General features: G+C 38.3%; 1 protein-coding gene across 2 annotated transcripts in view; it reads left to right on the forward strand.

Moving 5' to 3' along the window:
• The window catches only part of lrfn1 (leucine rich repeat and fibronectin type III domain containing 1), a 706,779-nt gene that overhangs the window by 58,935 nt on the left and 620,002 nt on the right, over positions 1-27,842 (forward strand). Inside the window, exon 1 of one of the 2 annotated variants that reach the window (XM_061973169.1) lies at positions 26,556-26,836. The exons of the other annotated variant lie outside the window; for it this stretch is intronic. The gene's annotated coding sequence lies outside the window, so the exon portion shown is untranslated. Of the gene's footprint in view, positions 1-26,555; positions 26,837-27,842 lie in introns of those variants that run through there. 2 annotated transcript variants of the gene reach the window in all.

Raw genomic sequence — 27,842 nt, forward strand, 5'->3', positions numbered from 1 at the left:
TTTTACGGATTGACTAGTGCTATCTTGCTAGATACTGTAGCTTCAATGCTAATATAATATGCTAATAAGCCTTTTCTTTTTTTTAGATATATGGGTGCTAGTTCTAGCTATTAGGCTGTTCTAGTTTTTGTTTTTTTTTACTATTTATTTAACTTGTTGGGGGCAGCTATTTGGGGTTCTAACATTGTTGTTTTTTAAATGCACAGTAGCAGTTGTGGACAAAGGGGTGTACCTTGCCCCATCCTTTCTTGTGAAAGACTGAGCATTTTTTGGGAAGCTGTTTTTATACCCAATCATGGCACCCACCTGTTCCCAATTAGCCTGCACACCTGTGGGATGTTCCAAATAAGTGCTTGATGAGCATTCCTCAACTTTATCAGTATTTATTGCCACCTTTCCCAACTTCTTTGTCACGTGTTGCTGGCATCAAATTCTAAAGTTAATTATTATTTGCAAAAAAAAAAAATGTTTATCAGTTTGAACATCAACTATGTTGTCTTTGTAGCATATTCAACTGAATATGGGTTGAAAAGGATTTGCAAATCATTGTATTCCGTTTATATTTACATCTAACACAATTTCCCAACTCATATGGAAACGGGGTTTGTAGTTCAAATGCAATATGCCATGGAATTACAATGTTAACACTTTTGAACAAATAAGTACAGTTGCACTTGTTTTTTTTCAAATGTGTTTATTCTTTAAAGCAGGGGTGCTCATTACGTCGATCGCGATCTACCGGTCGATCTCGGAGGGTGTGTCAGTAAAAATAAGCGATCATAAATCTTCAATATGACGTCACTTTCGTCACTTGATTGACATTCACGGCACCCGAGGGTCTTCTGAGATGACGCTGGCTGCTGCCAGCTCATTAAAATTACCGACTGGAAGGCGAGAAACACTTTATTTCAACAGACTCTGGCGCCGTACCTGTCGTCAAAACTCCAAAGACCGACTGCACAGTTGCACAATAAAAGCTCTGCTTCATCCTGCCTGCGCTACCAAAATAAGAGTCTCAGAAAGCTGGCGTGCACAAGCTAGCAAGCTACGGAGTTTGCCGACAATGTATTTCTTGTAAAGTGTATACAAAGGAGTACGGAAGCTGGATAAATAAGATGCCAAAAACCAATCACTTTCATGTGGTATTGGACAGAAAGGAGGACTTTTTTTCTCCTCCATTCGAAAATGCGGACGTTATCATCATCACTGTCTGATTCCTATCAATGCAAGTCATCACAATCAGGTAATACACCAACTTATATTCTTGTCTTCATGAAAGAAAGGAATCTATATGTGTTAAACATGCTTGTACTATCTTTAAACACATTTAACTTGTTAACAATATTAACTATATGTGTTAAACATGCTTGTATTATCTTTAATCACCTTTAAGTTGTTAACAATATTAACTATATGTGTTAAACATGCTTGTTTTATCTTTAACCACCTTTAAGTTGTTAACAATATTAACTATTTGTGTTAAACATGCTTGTATTATTTTTAACCACCTTTAACTTGTTAACAATATTAACTATATGTATTAAACATGCTTGTATTATCTTTAAACACCTTTAAGTTGTTAACAATATTAACTATATGTATTAAACATACTTGTATTATCATTAAACACCTTCAATGTATTAACAATATTAACTATATGTGTTAAACATGCTTGCATTATCATTAAACACCTTTAACTTGTTAACAAAAACATATATTTCATAAATAAGTAAATATAAATTATATATATGAATGAGGTAGATCCCCACGACTTGATCAATTGAAAAGTAGCTCGCCTGCAGAAAAAGTGTGAGCACCCCTGCTTTAAAGGAATGAGTTAAATGTTTAAAATGACTTGTGCTATTATGAAGTGCAATGTCAGCACTTTTTTTTTTTTTTTCTGAAATTTCAAATGCACTTGTTTTAATAAATAAAGCATTTTAAAAGCATACACAATATGTGTAAATATATTAGTCTGTGGGTAAAATGACTTGAAAGGACTTGAAACTCAAAATGCAGGACTTGGGACTTGACTTGAGACTTTCCAGTCTTGAACTCGGGACTTGACTCGATACTTGAGGGCAAAGACTTGAGACTTACTTATGACTTGCAAAACAATGACTTGGTCCCACCTCTGCCCTTTTGTGTTGCATGTTCGTGCGCGGGTCTGCTTAACTGTTTTCTGAATTCCACGCAACATTTCTTTGTTTGGCTGTTAAAGAGATGGAACATCAGCGTCTGCTTTCACCCAAGATGAGACGGGTCAAGAATGAAGCTTGAAGGTTTAAAACAACTCTATGGTCTTCTATGTACAGGACATCATTGTGATGCACATTACAGCGAGCTGCTAGTTCAATTTCAATCCGGGCCCTGCGGTGACATTGCTGCCAACAGGCGCGGACTACTGAATCCGACGTTTGAAAGGCAATTTGGTGTGCCTCTGATAGCATCTGATATGTTTTTTTTTCCTTCTACAAGGAACCTAGTGAAGTAAGATAATAATGGTTTGTGCTGCTGAATGTTCTATACAATACGTAAAGCTTTTAGTTTACAGGATTGTTTGTTGACCATATTTAGCGTGGCTCTCTCTCACAACATTAAAGTGTATACAACATTCATTGCCCACAACATTTGATACACAATTAAGGTTGTACGGTATACCGGTAATAGTATATAGTACGGCGATACTAATAAATCATATTTGGTTCTATATCGCCTCTAAACCGTTGTCGTCACGTCACATACTTGCCAACCTTGAGACCTCCGATTTCGGGAGGTGGGGGCGGGGGGCGTGGTCAGGGGTGGGGCGGGGCGTGGTTGGGGGCATGGTTAAGAGGGGAGGAGTATATTGACAGCTAGAATATACCAAGTCAAGTATTTCATATATATATATATATATATGTATACATATATATATATATATATATATATCCTGAAAATATGCAAACAAAACTGTGTTTAGATAATTGATACTTCAAACTTGTATAAATAAATCTTAAGGAATATAACATAACTTGGCTTCTGAGAGCTTCAAAATGTAATGAATAAAATGCTAAAGTTGTTGATAAACAAGCAATTATTTTAATAATTAAATATGGTCATTTTAAATAAGTTATGATCATTTAAAATTAATTATTTCAAATATGTTTATTTTAATGTATAATTCTATGGCTGGATGTAATAAGGAGTCAGAAAAAATACAAAAAAAAAATACAATTAATTTTGATGTTTTTAGCAAAATATAGTAAAAATGTATTTCGTTTTTGTTTGTTTTAATCAGTAAATATATTTATTTTTAGGTAAGATAAACATAATAATACAATTTATCTCTAGTATGGATAATTTAGTTCTTGTCACCCTGTTGTCCTCCCATCTGAAAAAAGGCTGTCCTCACTCAGGTCCGCATGGAGCTGGAGGGGGCGTGGCCTCCAGCTCCGGCTGAAAATCGGGAGATTTTCGGGAGAATATTTGTCCCGGGAGGTTTTCGGGAGAGGCGCTGAATTTCGGGAGTCTCCCGGAAAATTCGGGAGGGTTGGCAAGTATGTCACGTCATGACATTGCTGGTTTTACGAGCAGAGGAGCATGTTCGGCAGCGCACAATCACAGAGTACTTACAAGCAGACACAGTGTGTAGACAGAAAAGGGAGAACAGACCCATTTTGGCTTAAAAACTAACAAAGGTGAAGTTATAACACTGAAACGCCCTCGTGGAAGAGGTGCTTTAAGACATGGCTAGGTCCATCGGCAGTCTGCAGTGTTTTAGCTACTTCTAAATCACTAATCCTCGCCTCCATGGCGACAAATAAAGTAAGTTTCGTACAAGTATCATTCCTGCAAGCTAAACATGTTTCACTACACACCGTAGCTCACCAGGGTCATGATAATGGTTGTGTTAATACTTGATTTTAGTTGACAAAAAAAAGACATTATTTCACAATGTCCAACGATCCAGACACGAATCTTAACTTTAAACGCACTAATCACTTTTGAATGAAGGCATACTTAGTCAACAGCCATACATGTCACACTAAGGGTGCCCGTATGAGCAACGCCAACACTGTCATAAACATGTGCCATATAGTGAAACCACACTAAACAACAATGACAAACACATTTTGGGAGAATATTTGCAACACAACATAAACACTACAGAACAAATTCCCAGAATCCCCTGCAGCACCAACTCTTCCGGGACGCTACAATATAAACAAACGCCATTGATGGATCTACACCTAACATCCACTGTAATGATACCAAGTACAAGAGCATATCTAGTCGATTTTACTATGATTACATCGATATTCTTATTTTGTTTAAAAAAAAAAATGTATATTATGTTTATGAACTCAGGAAATACGTCCCTGGACACATGAGGACTTTGAATATGACCAATGTTTGATCCTGTAACGACTTGGTATCGGATTGATACCCAAATTTGTGGTATCGTCCAAATCTAATGTAAAGCATCCAAATAACAGAAGAATAAGTGATTATTACATTTTAACGAAAGTGTAGATAGAACATGTTGAAACAGAAAGTAAGCAGATATTAAAGGGGAACATTATCACCAGACCTATGTAAGCGTCAATATATACCTTGATGTTGCAGAAAAAAGACCATATATTTTTTTAACCGATTTCCGAACTCTAAATGGGTGAATTTTGGCGAATTAAACACCTTTCTATTATTCGCTCTTGTGACGTCACATCGGGAAGCAATCCGCCATTTTCTCACTTTCGTCGGTGTGTTGTCGGAGGGTGTAACAACACGAACAGGGACGGATTCAAGTTGCACCAGTGGCCCAAAGATGCGAAAGTGGCAAGAAATTGGACGAAATGTGTTCAAAATACGAGGGTGTGGGGACAGCCGACGAAATGGTCAGTCGTTTGTTCCCCACACTTTACCGACAAAAGCTATGCTACGACAGAGATGGCAAGAATGTGTGGGTATCCTGCGACACTCAAAGCAGATGCTGACATCAACTCCAAAACTGGACGGATCAGCTTTCAGGAAAAGAGAGCGGATGAGGGTATGTCTACAGAATATATTAATTGATGAAAACGTTATTCATTACTCGCGGTTTTACGTAAATTATTATACATAAACTGTGTTTACCAATAATTTAGCTTAAAAACATTTATTTTTTTCAATCATTCGAGTACATTCGGGTAGTCTTGTGTAATGCAGTATTTTGTGTCTATTTAGGTATGGTTAACCTGAGTGGAAAAATATATGTTCTTAGCGCGCCTGAAATGGGCTCTCAAAGTGCATGTTGTTGCCAAATGTATTTCATATGCTGTAAACCTAGTTCATAGTTGTTAGTTTCCTTTAATGCCAAACAAACACATACCAATCGTTGGTTAGAAGGCGATCGCCGAATTCGTCCTCGCTTTCTCCCGTGTCGCTGGCTGTCGTGTCGTTTTCGTCGGTTTCGCTTGCATACGGTTCAAACCGATATGGCTCAATAGCTTCAGTTTCTTCTTCAATTTCGTTTTCGCTACCTGCCTCCACACTACAACCATCCGTTTCAATACATGTGTAATCTGTTAAATCGCTTAAACCCCCGAAATCCGAGTCTGAATCCGAGCTAATGTGGCTATAGCTTGCTGTTCTACCTGCCATGTTTGTTTGTGTTGGCATCACTATGTGACATCACAGGAAATTGGACGGGTGTATATAACGATGGTTAAAATCAGGCACTTTGAAGCTTTTTTTAGGGATATTGCGTGATGGGTAAAATTTTTAAAAAAACTTCGAAAAATGAATTAAGCCACTGGGAACTGATTTTTAATGGTTTTAACCATTCTGAAATTGTGATAATGTTCCCCTTTAACAGTAAATGAACAAGTAGAATAATAATTCATTTTCTACCATTTGTCCTTAATAATGTTGACAAAATAATAGAACAATATGTTACTGCATACGTCAGCAGACAAAATTAGGAGCCCTTGTTTGCTTACTTACTACTAAAAGACAAGTTGTCTACTTTATTTAGGGACAAACTTGCAATAAGAAACATATGTTTAATGTACCCTAAGATTGTTTGTTCAAATAAAGCCAATAATGCCATTTTTTCTGGTCCCCCTTTTTTTTTTAAAACTTATCAAAATACATGTTGGCACCGGTACCAAAATATTGGTCTAGGGCAGGGGTCGGCAACCTTTACCAGTCAAAGAGCCATTTTGACCAGTTTCGCAAATTATAGAAAACAATGGGAGCCGCAAAATTTTTTTGAAATTTTAAATGAAATAACACTGCATACAAAGTTTTTTTTTTTGCTTTGTGCTATGTATAAAAATAAACCAGGGGTCTCAGACACGCTGACCACACCTTTATATGGAATGGAACTTGAAAGCTGGTGCGGCACGCGGGTTTTAAATGAATGACGCTTGCCAGCGTCATGCGTGCCCTGATGGTACAGCATATAGCATCCACTACAACCAGCGTGCCTGATCAGCCACACGTTGTATGGTGTTTCAGCTTGCTCACGTAGGTGACAGCAAGGCATACTTAGTCAACAACCACACAGGTTACACTGACGGTGGCGGTATAAAAAAAACTATAACACTCTTACTAATAATGCGCCACACTGTGAACCCACACCAAACAAGAATGACAAACACATTTCGGGAGAACATCTGCACAGTAACACAACATAAACACAACAGGACAAATACCCAGAATCCCATGCAGCCCTAACTCTTCCGGGATACATTATACACTCCGGCTACCAAACCCCGCCCACTCCAACCGACGCACAGAGGGGGGGGGCGGGGTTGATGTGTGAGGGAGCAGGGTTGGGGTAGGTGCGGGGTTTGGTGGTAGCAGGTTGTGTATAATGTATCCTGGAAGAGTTAGGGCTGCATGGGATTCTGGGTGTTTGTTCTGTTGTGTTTATGTTGTGTTAAGGTGCAGATGTTCTCCCGAAATGTGTTTGTCATTCTTGTTTGGTTTTGGTTCAAATTGTGGCGCATTATTAGTAAGAGTGTTAAAGTTGTTTTATATGGTCACCGTCAGTGTAACCTGTGTGGCTGTTGACCAACTATGCCTTGCTGTAACGTACGTGTGTAAGCAGAAGATGTATATTGTATAACAATTGTTAGGCTGGCACGCTGTTAATACAGATTGTAGAGAGCGCCAAATGTTGTACCATCATGGCACGCCCTTATTATAGCTGTAAGGGTGAAAATCGGTGAATATTAATCCCATTCTGCGAGAGGCACTGAAATCCGGAAGTCTCACGGGAAAATTGGTGGGTAAGTAAGCTGCTGAGCCGCATCAGAGTGATCAAAGAGCTGCATGCGGCTCCGGAGCCGCGGGTTGCCGACCCCTGGTCTAGGGACAACACTAGCACCTACCAATGGTTGCATTGTTGTCATGTGAAAAAGTTTGACCTCTTAAATGAATTAATTCTAATATCCTTCTTGCTATTCCGATATGTCATTAAAAATCTGTCAGATTTGAGCCTGTGCCTATTGAAGTTAAAACAAAAGTAGCAAAATGCGTTCACTGACCACAATACCAAAAAGCCATAGAGTGACAGAACTCTGTCATTCTTACTGCATCTTCTCCCTGCCTCACCCGTCTTTATTGCACAGGGGTTTTATGCCCCAAGGGTTCCTACAGCTGTGCATGCTAACTATTCTGCTTCAAAACCACTCAGCGTCGAACCCTCAACCCGTATTTGACATTCACCGCGTTACTACAATCTTCTGGAGGTTGGCCCGTTTCAGACCCAGTCATGCCTCACTCCTTTCCTGGATCTATTGTAAACGTGGAAATGTCATTCCAAATGGATATAATCTGATCACACTTCTGACACCCTTTGTTGCAGAACTCTGATTAGTAGTCACAGCACATTTCGTCAGACTGACGGTCTCTTCTGAAGATGGTCAAGTTCCCCATCCATCTCCAGGGATCAATCATACACACAAAGGACACCTGCCAATTGTGGGCCTCTCAGTTATTGCCTCGCTAAAGACAGAATTTTTCACAGAATTCTAAGTCAGAGCCAGCACAAGTCTGAACCCAGGTCTGTTTCTTTGAAAAGCCTGCAGACTGATCTCGGCACCGCTCTACCTCACCGATCTGGAGGTAGGCACTCCGGTCCTCCGAGAGACTTAACGAATTTCCGGGATCTGTGGCGCAAATGAAATTGTCTTTCCAAGACAATTTCATTTGATATGATATTGTCTTGGATATCATATCAAATTTCATTTGATATGAGGACATGCAAAGCATGTCCTCATATATATGATTCCACCTCGTTCTGACGCAGTTTGTCACGGAATCCTTGTCCTTACCTGGAAATTCACATTACCAGTCCCTTTTCTGTGTACATACAGGTACAGTCGTGGTAAAGAATCAATCAATCAATCAATGTTTATTTATATAGCCCTAAATCACAAGTGTCTCAAAGGGCTGCACAAGCCACGACATCCTCGGTTCAGATCCCACATCAGGGCAAGGAAAAACTCAACCCAGTGGGATGACAATGAGAAACCCCCCCCACCCCCTCCCTCTACGGCAACCGGTGCAATGGACGTTGAGTGGTTCTAGCATAATATTGTGAAAGTCCAGTCCATAGTGCATCTAGCATACCGTATTTTCCGCACTATAAGGCGCACCTAAAAACCACAATTTTTCTCAAAAGCTAACAGTGCGCCTTATAACCCGGTGCGCTTTATTACGATTAATTTTCATAAAGTTTCGATCTCGCAACTTCGGTAAACAGCCGCCATCTTTTTTCCCGGTAGAACAGGAAGCGCTTCTTCTTCTACGCAAGCAACCGCCAAGGAAAGCACCCGCCCCCATAGAACAGGAAGCGCTTCACCCGCCCCCATAGAACAGGAAGCGCTTCACCCGCCCCCGGAAGAAGAAGAAAAAACGCGCGGATATCACCGTACGTTTCATTTCCTGTTTACATCTGTAAAGACCACAAAATGGCTCCTAATAAGCGATCCGGTTCATAAAAAGACGCAATCTCTCCATCCGCACACGGATTACTACCGTATTTCACAGCAACTGATATTCCTGTGAACCGCACTGTGGAACGGGAGCACGTACGGTGAATATTCGCACCACAGGGAATGAAGTCATCCTTCACTGTGGTTCTAGCTTGCCATGCTAACTTCCACTCATGGTGATATTCAAAAGGAAGACCTTGCCAAAAGAGACCTTTCCAGCCGGCGTCATCATAAAAGCTAACTCGAAGGGATGGATGGATGAAGAAAAGATGAGCGAGTGGTTAAGGGAAGTTTACGCGAAGAGGCCGGGTGGCTTTTTTCACACAGCTCCGAAGGCGAACACACCTTCACTAAGACGGGCAGACAGCCTCGGACGACATACGACAACATTTGCCAGTGGATCGTAAATGCTTGGGCAGATATTTCGGTCACAACTGTGGTCCGAGCTTTCCGGAAGGCAGGATTCACAGAACAACAGCGACACTGACTCCCGATGACTTCTACGAGACGGAACCGGCCATTTTGGATACCACGCTTGCGCAACTTTTCAATTCGGACACCGAAGACGAAGAATTCGAAGGATTTACGAATGAAGAATAACTTCAGAAGGTGAGCGCTATGTTTATTTTGTGTGTTGTGACATTAACGTTCGAGCAACATTATGTTAATATTGCTCTACACCATTTTGAATTTTACTATGTTTGTGATTGCACATTTGCGTACATTTTGGGACAGAGTTGTTAGAACGCTGGTTTTCAATATATTATTAAAGTTTGACTGAACTATCTGACTGTTTTTTTGACATTCACTTTAGCGCAGCGTTTTTTTGACATTCACTTTAGCGCAGCGTAGGCGCGGCTTTTAGTCCGGGGCGGCTTATTGGTGGACAAAATTATGAAATATGTAATTCATAGAAGGTGCGGCTAATAATCCGGTGCGCCTTATAGTGCGGAAAATACGGTAATAGTGAGAGTCCAGTCCATAGTGGATCTAACATAATAGTGTGAGAGTCCAGTCATTAGTGGATCTAACATAATAGTGTGAGAGTCCAGTACATAGTGGCTTTAACACAATATTGTGAGAGTCCAGTTCATAGTGGATCTAACATAATATTGTGAAAGTCCAGTCCATAGTGGATCTAACATAATAGTGAGAGTCTAGTCCATAGTGGATCTAACATAATAGTGTGAGAGTCCAGTCCATAGTGGATCCAACATAATATTGTGAGAGTCCAGTCCATAGTGGATCTAACATAATAATGGGAGAGTCCTTTCAATTGTGGATCTAACATAATATTGTGAAAGTCCAGTCCATACTGGATCTAGCATAATAGTGTGAAAGTCCAGTCCTTAGTGGATCTAAAATAATATTGTGAAAGTCCAGTCCATAGTGGATTTAACATAATAGTGAGAGTCCAGTCCATAGTGGATCTAACATAATAGTGTGAGAGTCCAGTCCTTAGTGGATCTAACGTAATAGTGTGAGAGTCCAGTACATAGTGGATTTAACATAATATTGTGAGAGTCCAGTTCATAGTGGATCTAACATAATATTGTGAAAGTCCAGTCCATAGTGGGTCTAACATAATATTGTGAAAGTCCAGTCCATAGTGGATCTAACATAATAGTGAGAGTCCAGTCCATAGTGGATCTAACATAATAGTGGGAGAGTGCAGTCCATAGTGGATCTAACAGAATAGTGGGAGAGTGCAGTCCATAGTGGATCTAACATAATATTGTGAAAGTCCAGTCCATAGTGGATCTAACATAATATTGTGAAAGTCCAGTCCATAGTGGATCTAACATAATAGTGAGAGCACAGTCCATAGTGGATCTAACATAATAGTGAGAGCACAGTCCATAGTGGATCTAACATAATATTGTGAAAGTCCAGTCCATAGTGGATCTAACATAATAGTGAGAGCACAGTCCATAGTGGATCTAACATAATAGTGAGAGCACAGTCCATAGTGGATCTAACATAATATTGTGAGAGTCCAGTCCATAGTGGATCTAACATAATATTGTGAGAGTCCAGTCCATAGTGGATCTAGCATAATAGTGAGAGTCCAGTCCATAGTGGATCTAACATAATAGTGTGAGAGTCAAGAAAATAAAAGAAATGGCAGATCAACTGGTCTAAAAGAACATAATGTCATGGCTGTCTTGAGTTTCCAATAATTTCTACAACTCTTATTTTTTTTGTTATAGAGTGATTGGAGCACATACTTGTTGGTCACAAAAATATTCATGAAGTTAAGTTATTTTATGAATTTATTATAATATGCATTTATTAATTTATATTATTATTATCTGCCGGTATGTCATATACGGTCCACCGATCCCAATTGTCTTATTTCCAATTAAAAGGAAGGCACACCATGGGTGGTCTTACATCTTTAATCCGACTTCCTACACAGTTTCTTACAGAACTCTGAGGAGTCGCAATCTCAACCTAAATTTGAACCGAAGTCTATTGGGATAAAAAAAACAAAAAACTATAGCTAGAGTCACCAACTACTGTCATCACTTCTTCTTACTTCTGACTAGTGTTGTACCGATACCAATATTTTAGCACCGGTACCGGTACCGAAATGTATTTCGATACTTTTCGGTACTTTTCTAAACAAAGGGGACCACAAAAAATGTCATAATTGGCTTTATTTTAACAAAAAATCGTATAGTACATTAAATATATGTTTCTTATTGCAATTTAGTCCTTAAATAAAATAGTGAACATACAAGACAACTTGTCTTTTAGTAGTAAGTAAACAAACAAAGGCTAAGCCTAATTAATCTGCTGACATTTGCAGTAACATATTGTCATTTTTGTATTCTGTTTCGTCAAAATTATGAGCTGTAAAAATGGATTATTAATCCACTTGTTCATTTACTGTTATTATCTTGTTATTTTCTCTTTCAACATGTTCTATCTACACTTCTGTTAAAATGTAATAATCACTTATTCTTCTCTTGTTTGGATGCTTTACATTAGTTTCGGATGATACAAACAAATGTAGGTATCAATCCGATACCGAGTAGTTACAGGATCATACATTGGTCATATTCAAAGTCCTCATGTGTCCAGGGACGCATTTCCTAAGTTTATAAACATAATATTAATTTTTTTAAAAAGGGAAAAATATTTTGTGACGATAAAAAATATCGATGTAATCATAGTAAAATCGACTAGATACGCTATTGTACTTGGTATCATTACAGTGGATGTTAGGTGTAGACATACCCATGGCGTTTGTTTACATTCGGGTTAGCTATTGTATCCTCCTACGGTGTGTACTGAAGTATGTTCAGCTATTAGTGATAATGGTACTTGGAGGCGAGGATTAGTGATTTAGAAGTAGCTAGCCATGTCTTAAAGCACCTCTTCCTGAGGGCGTTTCAGTGTTATAACTTCACCTTTATCGTCAGTTTTTCGGCCAAAATGCGTCCGTTCTCCCGTTTCTGTCTACACGCTGTGTCTGCTTGTAAGTACTCCGTGCGTGTGCGCTGTCGAACAATGCAAAACCAGCAATGTCACGCCGTCCTTTTCAAACAGACTATAGTATCGTCTTTGGTTCATTAGTACCGCGCTACCATACCGGTACCGGTTTTACGTACAACCCTACTTCTGACTACCGTATTTTTCGGGCTATAAGTCGCAGTTTTTTTCATAGTTTGGCCAGGGGTGCGACTTATACTCAGGAGCGACTTATTTGTGAAATTATTAACACATTAGCGTACAATATCAAATAATATTATTTAGCTCATTCACGTAAGAGACTAGACGTATAAGATTTCATGGGATTTAGCGATTAGGAGTGACAGATTGTTTGGTAAACGTATAGCATGTTCTACAAACCCCGTTTCCATATGAGTTGGGAAATTGTCTTAGCTGTAAATATAAACGGAATACAATGATTTGCAAATCCTTTTCAACCCATATTCAGTTGAATATGCTACAAAGACAACATATTTGATGTTCAAACTGAAAAAGATTTTTTTTTTGCAAATAATCATTAACTTTACAATTTGATGCCAGCAACACGTGACAAAGAAGTTGGGAAAGGTGGCAATAAATACTGATAAAGTTGAGGAATGCTCATCAAACACTTATTTGGAATATCCCACAGGTGAACACAAATTGGGAACAGGTGGGTGTCATGATTGGGTATAAAAGTAGATTCCATGAAATGCTCAGTCATTCACAAACAAGGATGGAGCGAGGGTCACCACTTTGTCAACAAATGCGTGAGCAAATTGTTGAACAGTTTAAGAAAAACCTTTCTCAACCAGCTATTGCGAGGAATTTAGGGATTTCACCATCTACGGTCCGTAATATCATCAAAGGGTTCAGAGAATCTGGAGAAATCACTGCACGTAAGCAGCTAAGCCCGTGACCTTCGATCCCTCAGGCTGTACTGCATCAACAAGCGACATCAGTGTGTAAAGGATATCACCACATGGGCTCAGGAACACTTCAGAAACCCACTGTCAGTAACAACAGTTGGTCGCTACATCTGTAAGTGCAAGTTAAAATTCTCCTATGCAAAGTGAAAACCGTTTATCAACAACACCCAGAAACGCCGTCGGCTTCGCTGGGCCTGAGCTCATCTAAGATGGACTGATACAAAGTGGAAAAGTGTTCTGTGGTCTGACGAGACCACATTTCAAATTGTTTTTGGAAACTGTGGACGTCATGTCCTCCGGACCAAAGAGGAAAAGAACCAACCGGATTGTTTTAGGCGCAAAGTTGAAAAGCCAGCATGTGTGATGGTATGGGGGTGTATTAGTGCCCAAGACATGGGTAACTTGCACATCTGTGAAGGCGCCATTAATGCTGAAAGGTACATACAGGTTTTGGAGCAACATATGTTGCCATCCAAGTGACGTTACCATGGACGCCCCTGCTTATTTCAGCAAGACAATGCCAAGCCACGTGTTACATCAACGTGGCTTCATAGTAAAAGAGTGCGGGTACTAGACTGGCCTGCCTGTAGTCCAGACCTGTCTCCCATTGAAAATGTGTGGCGCATTATGAAGCCTAAAATACCACAACGGAGACCCCCGGACTGTTGAACAACTTAAGCTGTACATCAAGCAAGAATGGGAAAGAATTCCACCTGAGAAGCTTAAAAGATGTGTCTCGTCAGTTCCCAAATGTTTACTGAGTGTTGTGAAAAGGAAAGGCCATGTAACACAGTGGTGAACATGCCCTTTCCCAACTACTTTGGCACGTGTTGCAGCAATTAAATTCTAAGTTAATTATTATTTGCAAAACAAAAATAAAGTTTCTGAGTTTGAACATCAAATATGTTGTCTTTGTAGTGCATTCAACTGAATATGGGTTGAAAAGGATTTGCAAATCATTGTATTCCGTTTATATTTACATCTAACACAATTTCCCAACTCATATGGAAACGGGGTTTGTATATGTTATAGTTATTTGAATGACTCTTACCATAATATGTTACGTTAACATACCAGGCACGTTCTCAGTTGGTTATTTATGCCTCATATAACGTACACTTATTCATTCGTTTGTTCACTATTCTTTATTTATTTTAAATTGCCTTTCAAATGTCTATTCTTGGTGTTGGCTTTAATCAAATAAATTTCCCTCAAAAATGCGACTTATATATGTTTTTTCCTTCTTTATTATGCATTTTCGGCAGGTGCGTCTTATACTCCGGTGCGGCTTATACTCCGAAAAATACGGTATTTATGCCTCATATAACGTACACTTATGCATTCGTTGTTCACTATTCTTTATTTATTTTAAATTGCCTTTCAAATGTCTATTCTTGGTGTTGGCTTTTAACAAATACATTTCCCCCCAAAAATGCGACTTATATATGTTTTTTCCTTCTTTATTATGCATTTTCGGCAGGTGCGTCTTATACTCCAGTGCGACTTATACTCCGAAAAATACGGTAAATACTTTTGTTTATAAAATAAAATGTTGGTCCAGTGCACATTATCTATCTTGACCAGGCTGCAGAAAAATTAATTTTTGCTATTTTACTCCTTCATATACCGTATTTTTTGGAGTATAAGTCGCACCAGAGTATAAGTCGCACCTGCCAAAAATGCTTAATAAAAAAGGAAAAAAACATATATAAGTCGCACTGGAGCCCAGCCAAACTATGAAAAAAAACTGCGACTTATATTCCGAAAAATAAGGAAACTTAATTAGGCATCTAAATTTGTCGGATTAGCTTTTTGATCAGGTTTTGGGGGGCTTACTCATTCTTTCCTGATCAAAGCGAGTCCTCCGCCAGAGAGCAGGCGGGTGACATTGACTTACATGAGATGCGATCAGACCCAAAACGGGAGCCGCGTCATCCCCAAACTTCATGGCTGGAATAAAAACAGCAGCGGCGGGTCCCCAATGCACCTGCCTGTCAAGACGCATCCAAGCGCGCCATATTGTCTGGCACCGAAAAACAACATCGAGTCGACGTCAGCCGGTTGAAGGTCAGCTGTGCATCACGCTCGTATAAGCAGCGCGGAGATGTGAAACTATGTGAAGGCTTCACGGTTTTTGTCGCGGCCTCAGTTGACTGTTGAGCAGTGGGACTGTCAAAACCTGCGGGGCAAAGTGAGGATCTAGGAGCAGATACATATTTAACAATTTGATGTTAAATATGTTAAATATACCCTTTCAGTGGCCTAGTGGTTAGAGTGTCCGCCCTGACATCGGTAGGTTGTGAGTTCAAATCCCAAGTCATACCAAAGACTATAAAAATGGGACCCATTACCTCCCTGCTTGGCACTCAGCATTAAGGGTTGGAATTGGGGGTTAAATCACCAAAAATTATTCCCGGGCGCGGCCACCGCTGCTGCTCACTGCTCCCCCTCACCTCCCAGGGGGTGATCAAGACATTAAATGGCAGTAGTGTATGGACTACAATGTGTTCGTGTATTCAGAAGTAGAGTTTGAATGGGCCAGTCTTTTCTTTTGTTGGGTTCTACTTGGAAGTAATTCTGCTTATTACACATCAGCTGTTTGATTGTAACGTGCATCTTGGTTGTAGGTTTCAATACCAAATTCGAAGGTGTTAAAATCGCCATGTAAAATCGCTAATGGTAGTCTGTAGCATGTCTATGGCAAATCTATTATAAATAGCTCGGACATTTTGAAAAGTGGAGCCTTGCTATACTTCTTCTTGCTTTGTTTGCAGAAAGTGCATTGCCGGCAGTAAGTCGGACACGTTTCCAGTGAGGGTTGGACTCGGCCAAGGCTGCCCTTTGTCACTGATTCTGTTTATAACTTTTATGGACAGAATTTCTAGGCGCAGTCAGGGCGTTGAGGGGATACGGTTTGGTGGCTGCAGGATTAGGTCTCTGCTTTTTGCAGATGATGTGGTCCTGATGGCTTCATCTGGCCAGGATCTTCAGCTCTCACTGGATCGGTTAGCTTTATCGATCCGTTGTGGTGAAGAAGGAGCTGAGCCGGAAGGCAAAGCTCTCAATTTACCGGTCGATCTACGTTCCCATCCTCATCTATGGTCATGATCTTTGGGTTATGACCGAAAGGACAAGATCACGGGTACAAGCGGCCGAAATGAGTTTCCTCCGCCGGGTGGCAGGGCTCTCCCTTAGAGATAGGATGAGAAGCTCTGTCATCCGGGAGGAGCTCAAAGTAAAGCCACTGCTCCTCCACATGGAGAGGAGCCAGATGAGGTGGTTCGGGCATCTGGTCAGGATGCCACCCGAACGCCTCCCTAGGAAGGTATTCAGGGCACGTCCGACCGGTAGGAGGCCACGGGGAAGACCCAAGACATGTTGGGAAGACTATGTCTTCCGGCTGGCCTGGGAACGCCTCGGGATCCCCCGGGAGGAGCTGGACGAAGTGGCTGGGGATATCTCAGATAATCAGAAGAAGATGGATGGATGGACATGACCACTTTAAAGGGGAACATTATCACAATTTCAGAAGGGTTAAAACCTTTAAAAATCAGTTCCCAGTGGCTTATTTTGTTTTTCAAAGTTTTTTTCAAAATTTTACCCATCACGCAATATCCCTAAAAAAAGCTTCAAAGTGCCTGATTTTAACCATCGTTATAAACACCCGTCCATTTTCCTGTGACGTCACATAGTGAAGCCAACACAAACAAACATGGCGGAAAGAACAGCAAGGTATAGCGACATTAGCTCGGATTCAGACTCGGATTTCAGCGGTTTAAGCGATTCAACAGATTACGCATGTATTGAAACGGATGGTTGTAGTGTGGAGGCAGGTAGCGAAAACGAAATTGAAGAAGAAACTGAAGCTATTGAGCCATATCGGTTTGAACCGTATGCAAGCGAAACCGACGAAAACGACACGACAGCCAGCGACACGGGAGAAAGCGAGGACGAATTCGGCGATCGCCTTCTAACCAACGATTGGTATGTGTTTGTTTGGCATTAAAGGAAACTAACAACTATGAACTAGGTTTACAGCATATGAAATACATTTGGCAACAACATGCACTTTGAGAGTGCAGACAGCCCATTTCAGGCGCGCTAAGAACAAATATTTTTCCACGATTTCAGCACTCAGGTTAACCATACCTAAATAGACACAAAATACTGCATTACACAAGACTACCCGAATGTACTCGAATGATTGAAAAAAATAAATGTTTTTAAGCTAAATTATTGGTAAACACAGTCTATGTATAATAATTTACGTAAAACCACGAGTAATGAAAAAATGTTCATCAATTAATATATTCTGTAGACATACCCTCATCCGCTCTCTTTTCCTGAAAGCTGTTCCGTCCAGTTTTGGAGTTGATGTCAGCATCTGCTTTGAGTGTCGCAGGATATCCACACATTCTTGCCATCTCTGTCGTAGCATAGCTTTCGTCGGTAAAGTGTGCGGAACAAACGTCCAATTTCTTGCCACTTTCTTATCTTTGGGCCACTGGTGCAACTTGAATCCGTCCCTGTTCGTGTTGTTACACCCTCCGACAACACACCGACGAGGCATGATGTCTCCAAGGTATGGAAAACAGTCGAAAAAACGGAAAATAACAGAGCTAATTTGACTTGGTGTTTGAGAAAATGGCGGATTGCTTCGCGATGTGACGTCATCTCTCCGAGAGCGAATATTAGAAAGACGTTTAATTTGCCAAAATTCACCCATTTAGAGTTCGGAAATCGGTTAAAAAAATATATGGTCTTTTTTCTGCAACATCAAGGTATATATTGACGCTTACATAGGTCTGGTGATAATGTTCCCCTTTAAACAAAAAATAAACACAAGGTGAGTGCCCCTAAGAAAAGGCATTGAAGCTCAGGGAAGGCTATAAAAACGGGACCTATTACCTCCTTGCTTGGCACTCAGCATCAAGGGTTGGAATTGGGGGTTAAATCACCAAAAATGATTCCCGGGTGCGGCCACCGCTGCTGCTCACTGCTCCCCTCACCTCTCGGGGGGTGATCAAGGGCGATGGATCAAATGCAGAGAATAATTTTGCATGTTAGCATCAATTAGCTTGCAGTCAGGCAGTGACCAAATATGCCTGATAAGCACTCCAGCAAATCAATAAAGTCAACAAAGCCCACCTTCGTGCATCCACGCACAGCATAAAACATTTGGTGGACAAAATGAGACAAAGAAATAGTGGCGTAAAACACGTCTTTCTGTGGCAGCATCGGAGAAAGTTGTACATGTAAACAAACCACGATGAGTTCAAGGATCGCTGAAATTAGCCAAATCCTCTCATCAGTGAACCATGTATAATATAAACATTGGGATTTCTTACAATTAAGGTTTGTGTCATGTTTGTACTCCGAAGAAACCATAGCAACTTGATTCCGTCCCTGTTCGTGTTGTTACACCCTCCGACAACACACCGACGAAAGTGAGCGAATAATAGAAAGGCGTTTAATTCGCCAAAATTCACCCATTTAGAGTTCGGAAATCGGTTAAAAAAATATATGGTCTTTTTTCTGCAACATCAAGGTATATGTTGACGCTTACATAGGTCTGGGGATAATGTTCCCCTTTAATGCGCCCTATAATGCGGTGCACCTTTTGTATGAAAACAACATGAGGAGCACATTTAAAAGAACAACAAAAGAAAATTCTGCATACATGTGTTTCAGTCGTACTACGTCTTTGACACTCACATCTGTGGATCTGTATTTACAGCTGTGAATCTTAATCACAGTTCAAAGCTGTAGGGGGAGTCTCGGGGCGAAGCACTGTTGTTCCCCCACTGCTATTTTCAAGAGTGACCATTATCTACCCAAATGTGCCTGCCTTACTGCTTCTTTGAAAAGTGATTATCTCCTCAAAGACAAACACGGCATGTCCCTTTCGAAGCCATCCGGGCTCGCGTTTATTGACATCACTGCTACTACTGATGAGTTCAGATCATTACAAGCGAGCTATTCCAGCTATCTGGAGACGTGTGACAGATGACGGCTGAAAGTTGCCGCCATGCGCCGGGTGTCTTTTTTATTGACTGGAAGGTTCTCATTTGTGGTGGCAGGGATTGATAAAACATGTCAGACTGCTTCCTGGATATCAGCTGTTTATTGGGGGAAACAAAGGGATGCATGTATCATATTACTCAGCAGTTTGTGTTAAAAGTATGCCGCTACTCTCAGATCCCAGTTACTTTTTCTGCATCACACCGTTTGTTGTTGGGTTTACTCCTAAATGGACCTCCCAATTCAGCCCTCCTGAAGGCCACGTTGCACAGTGAGGAGTTTTATATCCAATAAAGTACATTCAACTGCTTCATTTTATCTGTTTTACTGGAGCTATTGGTCGCGATTGAATGTCAGGGTCAGTACTTCAGTTGGTGTTTTACAAACATGGTCAAGCACTTTCGGGTAGCAGATTGGTAATATCCTTCCTTTTGGTAATTTATGTTGTGATAAGATACTGTGTCTCTGAACCTGATCTATTTGGAAAACAACATTACATTAGTCAGACTGGTTCGAAACAAATGCTTGATCTGTTGGTAGAATGGTGATGGCAATGGTATTGTGCATGCGGGTGGGTGTGTTTGTTCTTGTATTTCTACCCTTCTTGAGACATCAACAAGGAAAAGTACCTTCCATATAAGAACAAGTGAGGACATAAATCATGGTCCCAATAGGGAAAACTATTACATCTAATAGAGAATTTCTCATTTGCACCCCTGGTGGTGAAATCTATCAAAATGAGGGTGTTCAGTTTTTCTTGTAAAATTTTGACTTGCGTTGGGTAAAATTACAACTTTTGTTATAATACTGTCAAAATTCTAAGTTTTTCTTGTGAAATTATTTTTTATATTTGCATAGTATGTATATATTATTAATGTTGTCAATACAAATCTTTATATATATATAGAAAGGGTGGTCCTAAAGAGGTAGGCATTTTTCGGAGGTCTCAAGAAGGTATAAAATACAAGAATGTGTGTGTGTGTGTGTGTGTGTGTGTGTGTGTGTGTGTGTGTGTGTGTGTGTGTGTGTGTGTGTGTGTGTGTGTGTGTTTGTGTGTGTGTGTGTATTTTTACCCTTCTTTTGAGACATCCACAAGGAAAAGTAGCTTCCATATGAGGACCGGTGAACAAGTGATGACATAAATCATGGTCCCTGGTGGTGAAATCTATCAAAATTAGGGTGGTCCCAAAAAGGAGGGATTTTAAAAATTGACTGTGTGTCGGTTTTAAAAGTGCTCCCCCTCTGGGCAACATATGAAATAACAAGTGTGTGTAAGAAATTGAAATGCGCCCCCTTTGGCCAAAATTAATTTAAAAACAAATTATAATTATGTATACACACTGTAAGAACTTGAAGTAAATAATGAAGATTAAAATCCAATTCAAAATGAACTAAAAACAGTCTTTTTCTCACAATGTGTCGACTTTTTTCTTATGAAATTGGGAACGATTTCTCATATTCTTTCGGTTTCTGTAATATTGCAATATTTTCTTGTAAAATTATTACTTTTTAATGTAAAATTATTGCTTTTTAATGTAAAAGCATTACTTTTTACTGCAAAATGGTGACATTTGTCATATACAATTCTGACTTTTCACAATATTGCCAATTTGTTGTTCTTCTTGTGAAATAGTGACATTTAAAAAAAATAAAATACAATTATGACTGTTGATTGCCAAGTAAAATTCCAATTATTATAATATTGCCAACATTTTTAGTTTTTCTTATAAAATTGTGACTTTTGTCGAGTAAAATTACGACTCTTTTCATAAATTCCAACATTTTTAGCTTTTCCTGTAAAATTGCGACTGTTATTGAGTAAAATGCCAACTTTTATCATAACATTGCACAAATGTTCAGTTTTTCTTGTAAAACTTTGACTTGTGTTGAGTAAAATTACAACTTTTGTTATAAATTCCAACTAATTTTTCACAACAAGCTGTTTTATATTTGCATAGTATGTATATATTATTAATGTTGTTAATACACATCTTTATATATGTATCTAGAAAGGGTGGTCCTAAAGAGGTAGGCATTTTTCGGAGGTCTCAAGAAGGTATAAAATACAAGAATGTGTGTGTGTGTGTGTGTGTGTGTGTGTGTGTGTGTGTGTGTGTGTGTGTGTGTGTGTGTGTGTGTGTGTGTGTTCGTGTATTTTTACCCTTCTTTTGAGACATCCACAAGGAAAAGTAGCTTCCATATGAGGACCGGTGAACAAGTGATGACATAAATCATGGTCCCAATACAGAAAACCATTGCATCTAATGAGAATGTCTCATTTGCACCACTGGTGGTGAAATCTATCAAAATTAGGGTGGTCCCAAAAAGGAGGGATTTTAAAAATTGACTGTGTGTCGGTTTTAAAAGTGCTCCCCCTCTGGTCAACATATGAAATAACAAGTGTGTGTAAGAAATTGAAATGCGCCCCCTTTGGCCAAAATGTATTAAAAAAATTACAATAATTATGTATGTCCACTGTAATAACTTGAAGTAAATAATGAAGATTAAAAACCAATTACAAACAAAAAATTCAAAATGAACTAAAAGCAGTCTTTTTCTCACAAGGCGTCGACTTTTTACTTATAAAATTGGGAACGATTTCTCATATTCTTTCGGTTTCTGTAAAATTGCAATATTTTCTTGTAAAATTATTACTGTTTAATGTAAAATTATTACTTTTTAATGTAAAATTATCACTTTTAATGTAAAAGTATTACTTTTTACTGCAAAATGGTGACATTTGTCATATAAAATTCTGACTTTTCACAATATTGCCAATTTGTTGTTCTTCTTGTAAAATAGTGACATTTAAAAAAAATAAAATACAATTATGACTGTTGATTGCCAAGTAAAATTCCAATTATTATTATAATATTGCCAACATTTTTAGTTTTTCTTATAAAATTGTGACTTTTGTCGAGTAAAATTACGACTCTTTTCATAAATTCCAACATTTTTAGCTTTTCCTGTAAAATTGCGACTGTTATTGAGTAAAATTCCAACTTTTATCATAACATTGCACAAATGTTCAGTTTTTCTTGTAAAATGTTGACTTGTGTTGAGTAAAATTACAACTTTTGTTAGAAATTCCAACTAATTTTTCACAACAAGCTGTTTTATATTTGCATAGTATGTATATATTATTAATGTTGTAAATACAAATCTTTATATATCTAGAAAGGGTGGTCCTAAAGAAGTAGGCATTTTTCGGAGGTCTCAGGTAACTAATACAAGAATGTGTGTGTGTGTTCTTGTACTTCTACCCTTCTTGAGACATAAACAAGGAAAAGTACTTTCCATGTGTGAACAAGTTAGGACCAAAATCATGGTCCCAATACGGAAAACCGATGCATCTAATAGAGAATGTCTCATTTGCACCCCTGGTGGTGAAATCTATCAAAATGAGGGTGGTCCCAAAAAGGAGGGATTTTACAAATTGACTGTGTGTCTGTTTTAAAAGTGCTCCCCCTCTGGTCAACATATGAAATAACAAGTGTGTGTAAGAAATTTAAATGTGCCACCTATGGCCAAAAATAATTAAAAAAATACATTAAATATGTATATAGAGACATACTGTAATAACTTGAAGTAAATAATGAAGATTAAAAAAACAATTAAAAACAACAAATTCAAAAATAAAAAAATAACTAAAAGCAGTCTTTTTCTCACAATGTGTCGACTTCTAAAATTATTACTTTTTACTGCAAAATGGTGATATTTATCATATAAAATTCTGACATTTCTTAATATTGCCAATTTTTGTTCTTCTTGTAAAATAGTGACATTTTTGAAAAAAAAAATATGACTGATGATTGCCAAGTAAAATTCCAATTATTATTATAATATTGCCAAAATTTGTAGTTTTCCTTTTAAAATTGTGACTTTTGTCGAGGAAAATTACGACTCTTTTCATAAAATTGCCAACATTTTTAGCTTTTTTTTGTAAAATTGCGACTGTTATTGAGTAAAATTAAATTTTTTATCATAACATTGCACAAATGTTCAGTTTTTCTTGTAAAATTTTGACTTGCATTGAGTAAAATTACGACTTTTGTTATAATACTGCCAAAATTAAACGTTTTTCGTGTGCAATTGTGACCTTTTTCGTGGGAATTTCCAACTCATTTTTCACAACAAGCTTTTTTATATTTTCATAGTATGTATTTATTATTAATGTTGTAAATACAAATCTTTATATATCTAGAAAGGGTGGTTCTCAAGAGGTAGCCATTTTTTGGAGGTCTCAAGAAGGTCACAAATACAAGAATGAGTGTGTGTGTGTGTGTGTGTGTGTGTGTGTGTGAGAGAGAGTGAGTGAAGGCTTCCGGTGAAAGAAGGTCATGTGGTCTGATGAGTAAGGATGGAGCCTGTTTTGGACAGATGGGCTTATTAGGGTGAGAAGAGAGGTGGAAGAGATGCCTGGAGGAAAGGCGTACCTGTCACCACTCTGGAGAGTCTTGCATCTTACTGTTCCCTAGGGTTGCAGCTATACATTACTTTATTAATCCAGCAATCGGACAAAACGCTCTTAGCCTCAATGTGTAGTTTAGGGAAAATAGTTAAAATGAACAAATACCTTTCTACTTGCCATAACCTTATATTTACCTTATTTTACCTTGTATTTACCTTGTTGACATTCCTTCACCTTGTTTTACCTTCTACTTACCTTCCTCTACCCTTATTTATCTACTTTTATTTATTAATTTATCTATTTATTTATTTCCCCTTATTTTCTTTCATTTATTCTCATTTACCTTATTTTACCTTTTATTTAACTTCTCTTTCCTTTCTTATACTTTTTTTTTTTTTTTTACCTTCGTTCACCCTTTATTTATTTTGTTTTACCTTCTTTTACCATGTTTACCTTCTATTTACCAAATGTTAACTTCTTCATACTTTTTTTTGCCTTATTTACTTTTTATTTACCTTGTTGACCTTCCTTCACCTTATTTTACATTCTACTTACCTTCCTCTACCTTTATTTATCTACTTGTATTTACCTTATTTTTTCTTTTCTCTACCTTCAATCTACCTTTGTTTACTTTTTGTCTTCTCTGACCTTTTATTTTACTTGTTTTACTATCAATTTACCTTCCTTTCCCCTTATTTTCTTTAATTTATTCTCATTTACCTTATTTTACCTTTTATTTACCTTCTCTTTCCCTTCTTATACTTTATATTTACCTTCATTCACTTTTTATTTATTTTGTTTTACCTTATTTGACCATGTTTACCTTCTATTTACCAAATGTTAACTTCTTCATACTTTTTTTGTTGCCTCATTTTACCTTTGATTTACCTTGTTGACCTTCCTTCACCTTGTTTTACCTTCTACTTACCTTCCTCTACCCTTTTTTATCTACTTTTATTTACCTTCTTTTTCTTTTTCTCTACTTTCAATCTACCTTTGTTTACTTTTTATTTGTCTTCTCTGGACTTTTTTTTAACTTGTTTTACTATCAATTTACCTGCCTTTCCTCTTATTTTCTTTAATTTATTCTCATTTACCTTATTTTACCTTTTATTTACCTTCTCTTTCCCTTCTTATACTTTATATTTACCTTCATTCACTTTTTATTTATTTTGTTTTACCTTATTTGACCATGTTTACCTTCTATTTACCAAATGTTAACTTCTTCATACTTTTTTTGTTGCCTCATTTTACCTTTGATTTACCTTGTTGACCTTCCTTCACCTTGTTTTACCTTCTACTTACCTTCCTCTACCCTTTTTTATCTACTTTTATTTACCTTCTTTTTCTTTTTCTCTACCTTCAATCTACCTTTGTTTACTTTTTATTTGTCTTCTCTGGACTTTTTTTTAACTTGTTTTACTATCAATTTACCTGCCTTTCCTCTTATTTTCTTTAATTTATTCTCATTTACCTTATTTTACCTTTTATTTACCTTCTCTTTCCATTCTTATACTTTTTATTTATCTTCGTTCACCATTTATTTACTTTGTTTTACCTTCTTTTACCACATGTACCTTCTATTTACCAAATGTTAACTTCTTTATACTTTTTTTTCTCTTATTTACCTTGTTGACCTTCCTACACCTTATTTTACATTCTACTTACCTTCCTCTACCCTTATTTATCTACTTTAATTTATCTTCTTTTTCCTTTTCTCTACCGTCAATCTACCTTTGTTTACTTTTTATTTGTCTTCTCTGGCCTTTTCTTTTACTTGTTTTACTATCAATTTACCTTCCTTTCCTCTTATTTTCTTTCATTTATTCTCATTGACCTTATTTTACCTTTTATTTACCTTCTCTTTCCCTTCTTATACTTTTTATTTACCTTCGTTCACCATTTATTTATTTTGTTTGACCTTATTTTACCATGTTTACCTTCTATTTACCAAATGTTATCTTCTTCATACTTTTTTTTTGCCTTATTTTACCTTCTATTTACCTTGTTGACCTTCCTTCACCTTTCGTCAGTCTACCCCAGGGCAGCTGTGGCTATGAAAGTAGCTTACCACCACCAGGTGTGAATGATTGATGGGTTCTACATGTAAAGCGACTTTGGGTACTTAGAAAAGCGTTATATAAATCCCAGTTATTATTATTATTATTATTTATTTACCTTCTACTTAACTTCCTCTAACCCTTATTTATCCACTTTTATTTACTTTATTTTTCCTTTTCTCTACCTTCAATCTACCTTTGTTTAACTTCTATTTGTCTTCTCTGACCTTTTCTTTTACTTGTTTTACTATCAATTTACCTTCCTTTCGCCCTGAGATCGGTAGGTCGTGAGTTCAAAACCCCCGGCCGAGTCAAACCAAAGACTTTAAAAATGGGACCCATTACCTCCCTGCTTGACACTCAGCATCAAGGGTTGGAATTGGGGGTTAAATCACTAAAAATGATTCCCGGGCGCGGCCACCGCTGTTGCTCACTGCTCCCCTCACCTCCCAGTGGGTGGAACAAGGGGATGGGTCAAATGCAGAGGGTAATTTCACCACACCTCGTGTGTGTGACAATCATTGGTACTTTAATTTTTTTTGAACTTATTTTCTTTCATTTATTATTTTCTTATACTTTTTATTTACCTTCGTTCACCTTTTATTTATCTTGTTTTACCTTCTTTTACCATGTTTACTGTCACGGCTGGCTACACCAGGCCCTTTTAGTTGGCGTTCTCCCGTGTTTTGTGTTAGTTCCTGTCTTGTGCTTTTATTTTGGTGACACTTCCTGTCCTGTTTGTGTTTTTTCATGACCGCTTCACACAGCTTTCCCAGAGAATTTCCCAATACCTGTTTTCTGTTTGCAATCAGTTCTATTTAAGTGGAGTGAGAGCCACCGTTCTTTGTTGGGTCATTGTTTGTTGATGCTACTATTCTTGACTCTCTGGTGGCCATAGACGACCCTTTTGGATGCTTAATAATAATGCAAGTACACTCCAACTGTGCGGACGCCGTCAGCTCCACGTTTCCTGTAAGTGTTTTGCATTTTGTTGTGTTTGGTCATAGCCTGTTTAGTCAGAGAACGTCCCCCCGTTGCTCTCGCTTTTTGTTCGTTTTATTAATAATTTCCCCTTTGTTTACTCACGCTCCAGCCTCGTTAATCTCCATCCCTAAAATCACCACAACCTCCGGCGTCTCCCATGACGCACCGTTCATCATCGCGTGACAGTTTACCTTCTAAATTGTATCTCCTACATACTTTTTTTGGTCTTCTTTTACCTTATATATACCTTTACTAGAGATGTCCGATAATGGCTTTTTTTGCCGATATCCCAATATTGTCCAACTCTTAATTACCGATTCGGATATCAACCGATACCGAAATATACAGTCGTGGAATTAACACATTATTATGCCTAATTTTGTTGTGATGCCCCGCTGGATGCATTAAACAATGTAACAAGGTTTTCCAAAATAAATCAACACAAGTTGTGGGGAAAAAAATGCCAACATGGCACTGCCATATTTATTATTGAAGTCACAAAGTGCATAATTTTTTTTAACATGCCTCAAAACAGCAGCTGGGAATTTGGGACATGCTCTCCCTGAGAGAGCATGAGGAGGTTGAGGAGGGCGGGGTTTTTTAGAGGGTAGCGGGGAGGGTGTATATTGTAGCGTCCCGGAAGAGTTAGTGCTGCAAGGGGTTCTGGGTATTTGTTCTGTTGTGTTAATGTTGTGTTACAGTGGGGATGTTCTCCCGAAATGTGTTTGTCATTCTTGTTTGGTGTGGGTTCACAGTGTGGCGCATATTTGTAACAGTGTTAAAGTTGTTTATACGGCCACCCTCAGTGTGACCTGTATGGCTGTTGACTAAGTATGCGTTGCATTTACTTGTGTGTGTGAAAACCCGTAGATATTATGTGATTGGGCCGGCACGCAAAGGCAGTGCCTTTAAGGTTTATTGGCGCTCTGTACTTCTCCCTACGTCCGTGTACACAACGGCGTTTTAAAAAGTCATAGATTTTACTTTTTAAAAC

The sequence above is a fragment of the Nerophis lumbriciformis genome, linkage group LG17 (genome assembly GCF_033978685.3).
Source record: "Nerophis lumbriciformis linkage group LG17, RoL_Nlum_v2.1, whole genome shotgun sequence".
Taxonomy (NCBI): Eukaryota; Metazoa; Chordata; class Actinopteri; order Syngnathiformes; family Syngnathidae; genus Nerophis; species Nerophis lumbriciformis.